This window comes from Motacilla alba, chromosome 5 (genome assembly GCF_015832195.1).
Source record: "Motacilla alba alba isolate MOTALB_02 chromosome 5, Motacilla_alba_V1.0_pri, whole genome shotgun sequence".
NCBI classification, from domain to species: domain Eukaryota; kingdom Metazoa; phylum Chordata; class Aves; order Passeriformes; family Motacillidae; genus Motacilla; species Motacilla alba.
Window position 1 is genome coordinate 35,832,355 of NC_052020.1, and position 13,687 is coordinate 35,846,041.

A 13,687-nucleotide genomic window follows, 5' to 3' on the forward strand; every position below is an offset into this window, starting at 1 on the left:
AGCTTTCAAAACAGAGTCAAATTGCTATTGGGAATTTACTTCAATGTGTGTGTGGTCTTCTGTTATTTAGGATTGAATCATCTGTAACTGCTGTCTTATTAGGTGCTGGTGCTAGGGAGAAGGTTGGTTCATTGTGAAGAGTTTGAGATAACCAGATCTTTCCTGTTACTTACTAACTGTATTGATTTTATGGCTCCTTGACGTGCCTCCATTACTAAACAGAAAACTATTACATTTGAAATTACAGTTACTAATATTCCCCTAAAAATGGTAAATACAAATGGGTGAGAGAGAATGCTCACTGCCTTTTACATTCATAGGGATATGCCTTTCACAATGCTTTAAGGTCTAGCGTACAATATTATGTTACATAATATACTTAGTCCCTATGGTACTCATGTTTTATGTATTTTCTGTGAGGAAGTACAGGATATTCCAGAAACATACAGTATACCAAAATCACTATGCTCTATTCTAAATATTTAATTTTTTAAATAATACATTGCTGCTAATTTTCACCTAAATCAAATTCCAGTCTATCTACTGTTAACACATCATTGCCTTAAAATGTGTACGTGCTGGAGATGAGTCAGAGCAAGACAAATGAGCAAGGGTCTTGAGGGGATTAACCTGAAAGGAAAGATCAAATCCACTTACATAAGATTATTGCGTAACTTCTCAAAATCTCTTTGTATCTTTTTCTTCTTGTGCATCTTTATATATTTTGACAGCAACTAGTTTTCTTTCCTTCATCCTTTCCAGTATCTTATGATCAGGAATGAACCATTAAATCATGCTGACTCTCAAATCATAGTTGTCATCATTAGGCATCAGAGTGAATGTAATTTGTGGTAAATATGGTCAGGAAACTGTCTCTCAGAGGCTTGTTTCTGACTGTCTGTCTGCTTGTGCAGTTTTTCTTTATTTATTTTGCAAGTAACCAAAAGGGCAAAAAATTGTTTTCTTGTCTTTGCTTCAGGTTTTGGAGCAGAGACAAACCTCACAAACAGCTGAGGTATTCTTCGTGTATCAAACTAAAATTGTATCTGAATTTTCCCAAATTGTTAATAAAGACTTATTTTGATCACTGACTTACATTCAGGTCAAGTAAGGTTTTCCCAAGCAACAGCTAGATTTGCTTCTGGTTTCCTTTGGCCAGTGTTTGGAGTCTCTCCAGGCTAATGCTGGGAGAACCACCAAGCAGACAGATTTTTGGTAGTAGACAGTGTAGATGTTCAAGCCACCGTAACTTAATATTACTAAGCGCTTTTTCTCTGCTGATGCCAGCATGTGACTACATGAATGTTTCCTCACTGAGCTATATATGACTCAAGACACCCAGGGTAATTTAAAATCATCTGTTGCACCATTAGCTGCAAGACAAGTATAGCAGCTAACCTAAAAATGTCTCAGGTAAGTCCAAACTAGGGCCATGTATTGCAGTTCAAATCTCTTGCAGCTTTGTTGAGGTAGAGAAAGCCAGGGGATGAAAAGTGAATGTGTAAAAAACCAGGAAAGCTTTTGCAATTAAAAATAAAAAAGACAAGAGGAATCAAATACTGAGATTTTTAAAAATTTTTGTTCCATAAATGTGTCCAAATCTAGGGATAAACAATGTTCAGAATTAGGTTCCAAAGAGGGTGTAGAAGAAGGCCCCCTAGAGATTACTAAAAAAAGAAGCTTTCTAAAATGGAAAGTTGATGAATTAGGAAGCAAATGAAAAGAAGTTAATGGAGGAACTAATAGTGACAGGATTTCTTTGGAGACTGCAGGTGAACAGGAACCGGGTGCATAACAGGAGGCTAAATGAGGAAACCAGAGGAATAATAATGGAGTAAAGAGAAGAGGTGGTGAATCTTAATCTCTCCTTACTGTTGCCATATTTAGCAAAGAGTGGCAATCACAATTTCCCTTTTTAAAAATTCAGAAATCTTAACTGCAAAACAAGTTCATGGGTCAAAGAATTACAATATCTCTTGTGAGGTGACAGACTTAACCTCTTCTAACCAATTAGCCTTGAAAAATAGGAAATGCTGAATTAAATGTTCTGATTTCGAAAAGGAATGGTGGTCATTATATCTTAAGTCATGTCAGTGATACAGCAGAGGTCAATATATTTAGCACTTGCCCACAAGCAAACAGCATCTGTTTTATTTTAGTAAAATGTGAGTTCTTCCTTCTTTTTCGAAAACTTTTCAGACGTGGTGATATGTTGCCCTCTTGAGGCCAAAACTGCTTACTGCACTTACTTTACTATTTGATTTCCTTCGCAAATGAATGAGCCCCGCACAATTTTACAAACGTAGTTGTTAGAAACTCGGAGAATAAATAAATCATAAGCTGGAACATTTCCTCCTTGTTAATATAATTTTTGCTCTCGTGTAGTCTCCAAGAAAATTTTTGCTATTTATTTTATCCCAACAAATTTAATGTTGGAATAGAGAACTAGAGTCATATTATCTAAATAAACAGTGTTTGCTTTGTGATGGCTTTGCGACCATCAGGTCAAGAATATAGTGCCTTTTTTTATCTGTCACTTACTGGCAAACTTACTAAAAATTTTATGTAAAAATAATGAACATAACTTTTATTCAAAAGGCACTGGAAATCCCATGGAATTAATTTTGTGCTATGGTGTAAGGGTATAAAATCTGGCTAATGCCATTATTTTAATTTGATTTATTCTTTGTGAAAATGTAGCATTTTTGGAACTTCACAAAGCATTGTTTAATTGACATCATTCCACTCAGACTTCAGGCTACAGGTGCAACATGGTGTGTGTATATCATGTGTACCTTTCAAGGAATTGAATGCTTGAGGAACGAGGTTCATTTCTAGCAACTGTGAGATCAAAGAGGAAAGAAATGTTGGGACCAGTTGGGGGGGTGCCACCATGGCTCAAACTGAGTATCCTCCAGTGCCCAACAGGCACGTGCAAGGTAGCAGCTGACCATCAGCTGGAAATAGCAGCTGCTCAAGGGCGTTCCACCCCCAGTCCACCCTCTGAAGCCCAAACACTCAGGATATGTAAACCAAGGAATGATGGCCATCCATAACTGCCTATTTTTCAAAGCAGAATAAAGCTTTATACTAATCTATTACATAAAGGACATAATATGGATAAAGTTGTAAATGGAGATTAGTTTGTCTTTTGGATGTAGTTCATCTCATAATCAATACATACATTAGCTGTAAAAAAATCTGAAAATAAATTATGTTGTCAACACAACATTTAAAATAATTACATGAAGAGGAAATGCAGTACTTCCGAGTACCTTTATATCACTATAAGTTGCTTCAACATCCATAGTTATATTGGCAGCATTTTTACACAAAGCATCAGGGTAGGTCCTTAATTTGCTGAGAATTAAGATCTTATTTAGAAACTTTCAATAGCATTTGAGTTTGGATCAAAGTTGCTGAGTAACAAACATTTCAAATTGAAAGAAAGGGAACAGTGCTTATCAGGAGACTTGATTTTAGGTTTACCTGTAGAAAAAAATAATAAATTTGTACTTTCAAACAAGAGGTCCTGAACTAAATTCTGCATTTTCTATTCTAGTTTAGAGTAAAAAAAGGAATTTGGGATTGTGAAGTGGATGTGAATTTATTACACCTTTGTTTCACTATCCTTTACACTATCCTTTATACAGTACTTAATAGCTCATTTTGGTGTCTGACATTTTTACCAAAGACAGGCCCCTCTCCTGTGCTGTGCTCATGGTCCCTTCAGAATCCAGACATTCGTTCCAGCTGCTGCTGTTGCAGAGCTGAAGTCCTCCTTTCTGGGAATTACTGGCATCATCTTTTGTGGATCAGGCAGATTTATTTGCTCTTCTCATCCTTTTCTTGATACATCCTTGGCTACAAATTTCTGGAGACATTCTTTCTCCCTAGTTTACTGAGTGAAACAAGAATATGTGACCTAAAAACATTCACATGTCTTAGCTGATCTCTAGATATGGTAACTCTTTGACTTAGGCAGGATCACATAAGAAGTATCAGCTAAAAAGGCTTTAGTTTAGTATATTTGATGCTGTGATACATAAGACAAAAACTTATCCTGTATTAGAGGTTTTGGGCATCTTTCTTTGTTTCCTAGATGCTGCTTAGACCTCCTGAATTTTATGTAGAAAAGAAATTACTCAGAAAAAAAAAAAAGTTGTTTTAAGAGCGGGGAGAGTTTCTGTGAGACAGGACCAATAAAAGACATTTCTCTTTGTAAATAAACACATTTTCAGAAACTGTATGTCAATCCTAGTAGTATGATGAACTTTCAAGACAAGACTTCTGCATGATCCTGCAGAAGTTTGTACATGACTCAGATCACTCAATATCAGGACTACTAACTGTTCCACTTTTAACTCTCAGAGCTTCTGCCTGCCTGTTTTATTGCCAAAGACCCAAAGAACATCACACTTCCTTTTTTTTTAAGCTAGCTATAAATAGCTATTTTTTCTTTTTGTTGTATTTCCTCCTCCTCCATTTTTCTCCCTGCATATGCCTCATTTCCTTATAGTCTGTTCATTCTGTTTCTGTCTCCTTTTCAGGGCTCTTGATATCCTTCAACTCATGGGTTTGTCCTTTCTGCTTCTTATACTATTCACTCCATAGTGTTAATTATGTTTCCTAAGGAACCCCAGCAATTTCACCCAGACTCAGAAAGCTGAACGAGCTGACTGCTAGAAACATTTTAATACAGGTCCACACTGTAGAGGGTTTCTGATAGAAGCCAGTGCTGATTAGAACAGTGGAAAGTATTTACTTCTTTAGCCAATACCTGTGTGCCTGCATAAGCCAGTGGAGATGAAGCTTGTCTGTTACAGGGATGTGTTTTGATCAGTGCCTCTCCCACTCTTCCCGGTGGCTCAGCAGTGCTGGCAGGCAGCACATGCTGCCTCCACCAGAGGGCTCATGCCCACTGCCCCTCTTTGAAAATAACTGGAATTCAAAGTAGTGGGCATGATAACTTAGGATGCAGATAGGCAAAATTACTGTCTGTCATTCAGAATGTGAATGCAGATGTAGGATTTCTCCGTACCACGAAGGATGTGCTCATTTATTTACTCAGTCCCCAGGAGTGCTTTGAACCTCACACTGCTTTTGAGGTACAGCACCCATATTTTCTCAGCGTGACCTCAGTCCTCACCTGAATGAATGCAGGAACTTTGTCTGGCTCTGTTCCTGTTAACATAACATCTCAGGTGGGACGCATGGCCACGTCAGTATGAGGAGAGGCCAGCAGCCATTGCCAGCAGAGCAGATGGCATCTCTGGAGGTTTACAACCAGCCCATACTGCTGTTCAGGTCATACCAGAGGATTCTTTAAATGATGGAAGAATCAGATGTTCCTGTCTTTTCTGCTTCTTTCTCTCTGCCAGTCCACCCTGCTCTTCAACCCATGCAAAGCCACAATGACAGTGGCTTTTCCTATGCTGCTGTATTGTATTCCTATGCACAGCTCTCTTGACCTCATGGCTACATGCTTCTCCCCAGCACTGTCTTTCCAGCCCACGGATTTTGTTTCTGTGGTTCTGGGTGTTCACTGATCCTTCAAAAGGCTGGGAGAAATGTTACCAGTGGTGTTGGAATCTTCTCTGCTAATCTAAGAATTAGAACAGGGCTCTCTGGAAGCATTGGCTTAATTTTCCCATATCTATCTTTGCTCCACAGTGAATGAGCTGGTACCGAGAATCCCTTTTTTAGATCTTGCAAGTTTTAACACCAGTGAAGGCCTTGTGATACTACTTTTAAAGAGAAAGTAGATTTTCACCTTGAGCCAAAAGTAAGACTATCCATAGGGTAAAGAAAAACTTTTCCATGATGCTACAAACATAATTCTAAGTATCTATAGAGATACATTAAAGAGTAATTTTTAATAGTCAGATTACCATAACCTGCTTTTTGTCTAAAAGCAGAAACAAAGTCAACAGTCCCATTGGGGTAGGGAACTCTCTGTTGCACAATTGGATGCACTGTTGTCAAATACAGCAGTTTATAGTGGATTAAAAAGTAACACTTGACATGTTTCTCTTCACTTTTCATGTTTTTAAAGCAAATCCTACCTTTATGATGGTGGCTCTTATACCTAGAAGGCTTTAGCAAATTGAGAAATTAAACATCTTTTTTGCTATTCATGTTATAGTCAGAATACAGTATGGAAAAATGTCTTGGGCTCTAAACCCAGGAGAATTATGAGCCAATGACTGTCCTGTGGTTATGGAACAGAAAGTTCCATAACCATATAATTCATGGCCTATTCAATAGATGCCCACTAGAGAAAATGCATTCAATAATTTCTGTGTGTGGTAGGTGGGCACAAAGCCTAGAGGTGGCACTCTGGAAAGATTTGTGTAATTAAAGAGTCTTTGAAATGCTTAAATAGACAATATATAGAAGTTGAAGTTGTTATGTCTTTACATGGATGTCCACTAAGAAAAGTATTTGATCTTTATCTTTAACCAGTTTGGAGGGAGCATTTAAGGCACACATTCTGATAAACTGTGGTTATTGAGTAAATGTGGCACTTCTTTAGGAGAAAGCCTCCAAGTCCTATTTCTGAATTGTTTGTGAATATTTCCTGAAGCGCATGTTAAGTATTTCCATCCTATGGATGTGTTTGGTCAGTTTTATGTTTCTGTGAGGTCACTGCCTGTCACAGAATCTTGACAATATCACACAAAGAATATTTTCCATTGTGGCATCTTGGTTCCTTAGGGATCCCTAACATCTGTATTGCTAATGGTTTTATTGTTGCCTCTGGCTCTACCTCCAATTAAATTGACCGTGGCAGTTTGTTGCAGCCTCATCCTCTTGAGTACCTGGATTTCTTTGACTTACCTTTGCCTATGAAGAAAGCACACTTTTATCCTTTTGAAAATAAAGTCCATGGGCAGGAATGTGTTTCTCCTGAGACTAATATGCAAGTCCTTTTGTGGTTAGACAAAGGGTTTTCTTAATGTATTCTGTGATAGAAGTGCCCTAAGAGCCAGCCCATCCTTGTACACAGACACCTCTGTGAGCTCAGTCTTTTTGTAAATTGGGAACAAACTTTACAACACTGCTGGCTTGCAACAAAATTGGGCATTCATTTTTAAGCACACAGCCTCATAACCAATTCTTTTAAGAAGAGAACTCCCTTTGTGTAATAAAAGGGAAGGTAGAAAGAAAAAAGGTCTGGGGTAGTGATTTAACAAGCACTGTTGTCTGGTGCTTCCACACTGAGGCTTGTAGAACAGAGTGGACCTTCCACCATCAGACTTAGCTATCATGGCAGATAATTTTAGTATGTTTGCATTTAATGGTTTGGAGTGTTGCTTTTATTCTGATTTAATCTTATTTTAGGTCATTAGAAGGGCTTTGTACTTTTAGAAATGCAATGAGCAAAAGTGTCTTAAGTATAAACCAGCATACATGTAAAATGAAAATGTAAGAGTAATAAATTGAGTGGTGTTAAAATTGCATAGCTTGAAATTACAGGCCAGAAAATATTGAATTTGCTACCCATGCCATGGAGGCACAATAAATCTGGGATTTTTTTTTCCTCAAAATGGAAACCCAAAATTTGATCTAGGATCAGTACTGTAAAACTTTTTGTAATGATGCTAGGTTGGGTGCAGTTGCTTCCTCTGTTTTATGGCATTATTTTGGCAATATTAATTTCAGTATATGCACTTTCTTAAGTGTGCATATCCAAATTCCCTATCTAAAGGAATCCCATATAAAATATCTACTATAGCCATATAAAATACTGCTGCTTTTAGAGTAACAACAATAAAAAAGGTTGCATGTTTCTACATTCTATTTTTTGGTAACCCTAAACGTGCTTTTGGACTAAAGCTCAAAACTACAGAACTGGGCTTTGGTTTACTTCCATTCTAAATGTGGTCCAATAAAAGCTGGAGTAATAAAGTGATAGCTGCAGCTCAGATAAAACTGCCTCTTTCCTATTCCATTCAATTAATGAAAGCTGAACTTCAAAGTCTAAATGAGATCATTTGAAGTGCTAAAATTATTGAACACCAGGACTGTTTACTTTCCTATCTGACAAAAAAAAGAAAAAAAAAAAAAAGAGAGCTTGCAATGTAAAAGTAAAATTAAACCACTGCCACAAAGTTAGGAAACTTTAAAAGTTCTAGTGCAAGAAGTGGTGTTAACCTAGGTGAGAGGCATGTGTGCATAGTTTTAAGTGACTCAATAGCCAACTCAGTTTTTTCATGACTGTGATAGTAAAGCTTTTCTGGGAGGTCTTAGTTGCGTGCTCCTCATAAAATTGCAACCCAATGAAAAGATGTCTGAGCAATACCCCTGACAAGCATGAGAACATACAGATGTCATCAGGAGCTGGAGCCTTTCCATAAGCACTTCAATAGTTATCACTAGCTTTCTAGTTGTTACCAGAAGTTTTTTAGTTAGGTCGGCTCCTTGTTGTTTTGCTGGCAGCCCATAATATTTCTCCTGGGCTCTATTTTGTCCTTTTAAACCATGAGCATTGGCTGTCCCACCAACTCCAGAAGCATAGCTATGACCAGCAGATACCAAAACTTATTTGATTGACTCATTTGGTGGCATTAATATCATTGCTGAGTCTGTTCCTGCAAACTAGGAAGTGGAAAGTTAATGGAGATACATTTCTAAAAGAGGATGGATGGTCTTTGGCCAGAGATAGGATGAACTTCTGAAATTCAATGGGAAAGCATAGGAGGGAACTGTGGGAATTGGAGAAATACAGGGAGTGAAGAAATCCTGCTCCATGCCAAGAGGCAGTAGTGGGGTGCAGGTAGTGAGAGCAGTGAGGTGTGCTGAACAGTCATCCTGATTAGGGAGGAATATCTAAACAGAATCCATCAAACAGGAGGAAGGGATGGAGTCAGGCACAAACTGCTTGGTTGCCAAAGGCTACCTACTTCTGTGTCCATTAAAAATATTCCATTCTTAGGATGCACATTTGGGAGAGGACACACACACAGAGTCCTATTAAATGTGGCAAATGGCACGTGAGACTTGTTCCACCTCTTTAGGCCTTGTTCCACCTCTTTAGGCCTTGCCCCCATGCTCCAGGGTTTCCTCCACTGGCAGCACAGCACCGCAGCTGCTCTCCTGCTCTGTTATCCCACGTGCCAGGCTAAACCAGGCTGCCTAAACCAAGATCCTGTGTGCAGCTGTACTGGGTGTAGGGGGCCCTGCAGCCCTGTGCAGCAGGTGGGGCAGCTGTATCTTCCCTATGTCCTTACGTTTAACAGAACAAGGGTAGGAGGCACATTTCCAGACACATCCTCCCTCAGCCCAATATGCATGCATGCCTTTGGCCTCTGAGCATGCCTTTGCATGACTCAGCCAATGAATTCTCATTGTGGTGATTCAAAAAATTTGAGTGTTCTGGTCATTAATAAGGAAGTGTCAAGATATTTTGTCAAATCCCATCAAATGTATATTTAATACTTCAGTTAATTAATTAATTCCTTAATTGAGCAGAACAATTGAATTAAGTATATTTTCATTTTATAAGATAATTTAGCAGACAGACTAAGTTAAGCTTCCTCCCCCCCAATACTTAGAATTGTCTGTCTTTTTCATTCTTACCCATCCAGAGAAAAACAGAATTAGACCACAAAAAACTACAACTTTCTATGTGCTAAATTTCAAATGAAGCCATTTTTGCTCTAGTTTTTTTTTCAGGGGTGTGTGATCAGGACTTTCTTCTTTCCCCTTGGAGAATTTGTAAAATTGTCATGAAACAAAATGGAAAGCTGAAGGTTTTAAAGGTCAATGTTTAAAAGTTTCCCATGTGAGGTATGGCTTTATCATTATCTTCAAACTTTACTACAGAAGCAGCTACAAATCATCCAATAACAGCCAGAAACATTTGTTTCTCTGCTAAGCAGTGTAGACTAAGAATAATTTTATGCTGTAGGAGCTCAAGTTTTTATGTCTAGCTTGCTAGCACAGTGAGAAACTATTATATTTGCAAAACTGAACCAGCTGCTCTAAAGGTAGAGACTGGATTATATTGGTGTGTCTTTTTTTTCTGTTCTGTTTCCTTCTATTCTCTCTGAAGAATTGTACAGTAATTTTTAGATTCAGGGTAGCCAGCTATGAGTTTTCAACTTCCAGTAAATTTTGATGGAAAATACAGTGTTTTAATTTCCTGTTAATTTCTACATAAGTACAAGCTGGGTAGATTTGACAGTATTTTCATTGTTGTTTGATGCTGTGTGGATGCTGACAGGAAAAATCAGCATACCTAACTGAAATTTTTACCTATTTAAACTTTTTCCTTTTTCCCATCTTAAAAATTATGAAGAAAAATATCTAGAGAAAGAAAAACATAATCTCAAATTTAAAAGTCAGAAAGGTAAGAAGTATCTAGAAAGGGATGTAAAGTGTTTTCATGAATATCTCACTAAATGAAGAGAAAAAAAAATCTCTTCTATTGGTTAAAGTTTGTCAACCTATGACTTTATTTCTTTCACTGAATATTCCTGGACTGGGAATTGAGGATTATCTATTTAGGATTGGCTATCCTTTATTTTTATATAATTTATCTCGTAATCTGTTTTTAAAAGTCTCTCTGTGAGAGAGTCACAATAGATTTTCTCTGTTGTAAGACAATGTCTTCCACATTATTTTTTAGAACTGGTTTTGTCTTCACCTTTTATTTAAAACGTGTCCTGGGAAACATTTGATATGGTAAGGAGAGGAACTGTTCTAATGCTGTTTGTGTCCCTGACAACATGTACATCATTAATTGAACTCTAGTTAACTAGGCCACCTTGATTACACAGAATTGGCTCCGTGGTGGTCAGTCTGCGGGGGAGAAGTAGCCCTTCAGTCAGGGATAAGTTATGTTTTGGGCTTCCACTCTGTAATGAGCCTTAAGGGGATTAAAAATCCGCATCTATAGTTGTGACAGGGCTACATGGACCACCGATGCCGCTCCTTCTCTAGGCGTGGGAGAGCGGGCGGCGTTTGTTCGTGCCTTTGGCTGCCCAGCCCATCCGGGCAGGGTCGTTCGTGCCAGGGCTCAGCCGGCGGCGAGCACTGGCCTGAGCCTCAGAGCCGGTGGGAACGACTCAGAGGCGAGCCAGAGGCGAGCAAGGGCCGCTCACGGTCCGGCCGGGTCCGTCCCTCCCGAGCCGCTGGCTCGGGGATCCTTGCATGAGGTTCAGTGTCCGAGCAGGAGCTGCTCCCTCCGCGGGGTTGGCGGCTGGCTGGTAAAGGCAGCTCCTTCCTTCCCCCCTGGCATCAGGCCGTTCAAATATGTAGGATGGAACCTGGGCACCGCTGTGAAAAAGAAAACCCGGGGGCATTGTTTTGATCACTAATTCAGGTCGAATGAAGTGCGACCTGCATTGCTGAGATTTAATCTCGGGTACAGTTTGCGATAAAATAATTTTCTATTTCTCACGCTCTCTAGCAGCTGAAACCGGACGGTCTGTAATTCGTGCCTTGGTGTGCGCAGAGGGGTGTCCCTTCGCTGGCACGCCGTCGCTGGTGTCCCCGCGGTGCCGTCCCCGCGCCGGGAGGTGGCGCTGTGGGCCCAGGCACGGCGCGCGGGCGGGCGCGCGGCGCTCCCTCAGCCGGCGGCCCGTGCCGCCCTGCCCTTCCCGCGGCCCGCGCTCCGCCGCGCTCGGCTGCTACAGATGTGCGCTTGTGAATGGTTTCAATAAAATTTTATAGCCGTCATTTGAAAAATGGTACGATTATTGTGATTTGTGCAGCCTGGCAGAAGAGAGCCCGCCGGGGCTGGCCGCGGCCACTGCTCCTCCTGCCGTGGGCTCCCCTCGGGCACAGTGTCCCCCGCCGCGGTCCCAACGCGCCAGGTGGCACTGGCGCTTCCTTTTTCTTTTTCTTTTTCTTTGCTCAGATAACGTGCCTCATCGTGGTTCTGTAGGAGACTGGTTCTATGTTTTTTTGTCCAGGCCTCCAGACGAGGCCCCCGGCATTCCCCGCCCCGCACTGGGGCCCGCAGCCCGCCTGGCCTGGGCGGTGAGGGGACACACGAGGTTGCTGGAGCTGGATGCTTGCGAGTGTCTGAGCACCAGCGGGAAGTAGCAGACGATGCAACACAGGCAGGTTTTGTGAGAGGACAGAAGTAACTCCGTGGGTAATAGTTGCTTTTTATACTGCTGCAAGCCTTCAGTGTTTCCAAGCACCCTTTTGAAGGCATACAGACATAGAGTACTGCCGGCAGATGTTATACGTGTCTGTCTCCGTAAAATACATGACGCATGTACAAGAGAGAGCCCTTTTTTTTTTTTTTTTTTTTTTTTTTTTTTTTTTTTTTTTTTTCTGTTTGCTTACCATATCACCTTGTCTCTCAAGGACAGCACATTGCTAAAATGCAGGCAGAGATTTATTGGAGGGACAAGAAGGACTTTACTCCTCCTGCTCTTCTCTTCCTCAGCTCACGTCTCCCACTCCTCTGCCAGTCTGGCATCTCATGCTCTCCTGTGAGCTGGAAGAAAGTAAGCAATGGAGCTAGGAGAACACCTTGTCCCTGCCCCTGTCTGTAGGTTGACATGGGGGAGCATAGCTCCTGTGGTATGATAGCCTGCTGTTCGGAGACAGCATATGTGGTTGCCTTCATTACTTGCCCCAGAATAAAGGCACGTTGTCTCACTCACCATAGCCACTGGGTTGCTTTCCCAGTCTTTCTTCTCTCTTTCTGGAATGTCCTAGAAAATAGCCTACAATGAAACCTACACAATACCAGTTTTCTTCCTTGTAATTGTTTGATATAGAGTGGATTCCATAAATAGAGACAGCAATAGTCTCCTTATCCTGAAATTTTGTGGGGAGTCATATAAAAAAATTCAAGTCCTCAGAGTGCTGAAGTGGGTGCTGTCATGCCTGCAGTATACCCTGCAGCTTCCTGCCAGGCTCTAACTTTGGTTTAGAAGCACTGTTGCTTCACCTGGGACCCAAGAGTTGGTTGCTGAACCCTGATTCTTGGCAGTGCTGGACCAAGATGGCTCTTCTACCTTGAATTTTGAAGGAAGTGTGGTTCTGCTTGGTCTGGGTTATTACCATTGCCTTTTAAATAACACAGCTGTGCACCTACTGCTCAGACTCCTTTTTCTGTCTTGTTTAGAATTCCAGTTTCATGTGCAACTTTGGAGAAGAGGATTTGGGCTTCTGAGACACTTAGGAATGTTTAAAAGTTCTATGCTTAGTTTGCTTTTAGCTATCTGAGTGGACTAATAATTAGCAGAAATCATTTAATAGAGTGGGGAGACTGAGGTACTGAATATATATACTGAGTTGTTACCCAGCTGGAAATTAAAATCACTATGCTGGAAATTCATAGCTAATGACTAATAATATAACCAGTATTAGACCTAACTTAATCTAGTCTTACAACACTTGTAATAGATGCACATTCCTCTTCAGAGTTAATTTTCAGGGTGCTTATAAACATCACGGTCAGTTTATTCCATTTACTCTCTTGCTTTGTGGTGGATAAGACTTCGGTAAAATTATCTGTACTCAGTATGTGCTGATAGAATCATCCAATCATGTAAATTCAGGGGCACTATTTTTAATCAGACAATATAATTGGTACTAATCTTGAAATAAATGGTGCTCCTGAGAAGCAGGAGCTCCTGTCTTCTGCGGAGCACCATCTGTGTGGCTCAAATGCAATCAGCAATATTTATATTAAATGCTATATATTCTGCCTCATCTA

The 13,687-nt window shown here is 40.3% G+C and overlaps 1 protein-coding gene across 4 annotated transcripts in view; it reads left to right on the forward strand.

Annotated features, from left to right (window-relative positions):
• The window catches only part of AKAP6 (A-kinase anchoring protein 6), a 258,458-nt gene that overhangs the window by 91,377 nt on the left and 153,394 nt on the right, over positions 1 to 13,687 (forward strand). The window lies entirely within an intron of this gene.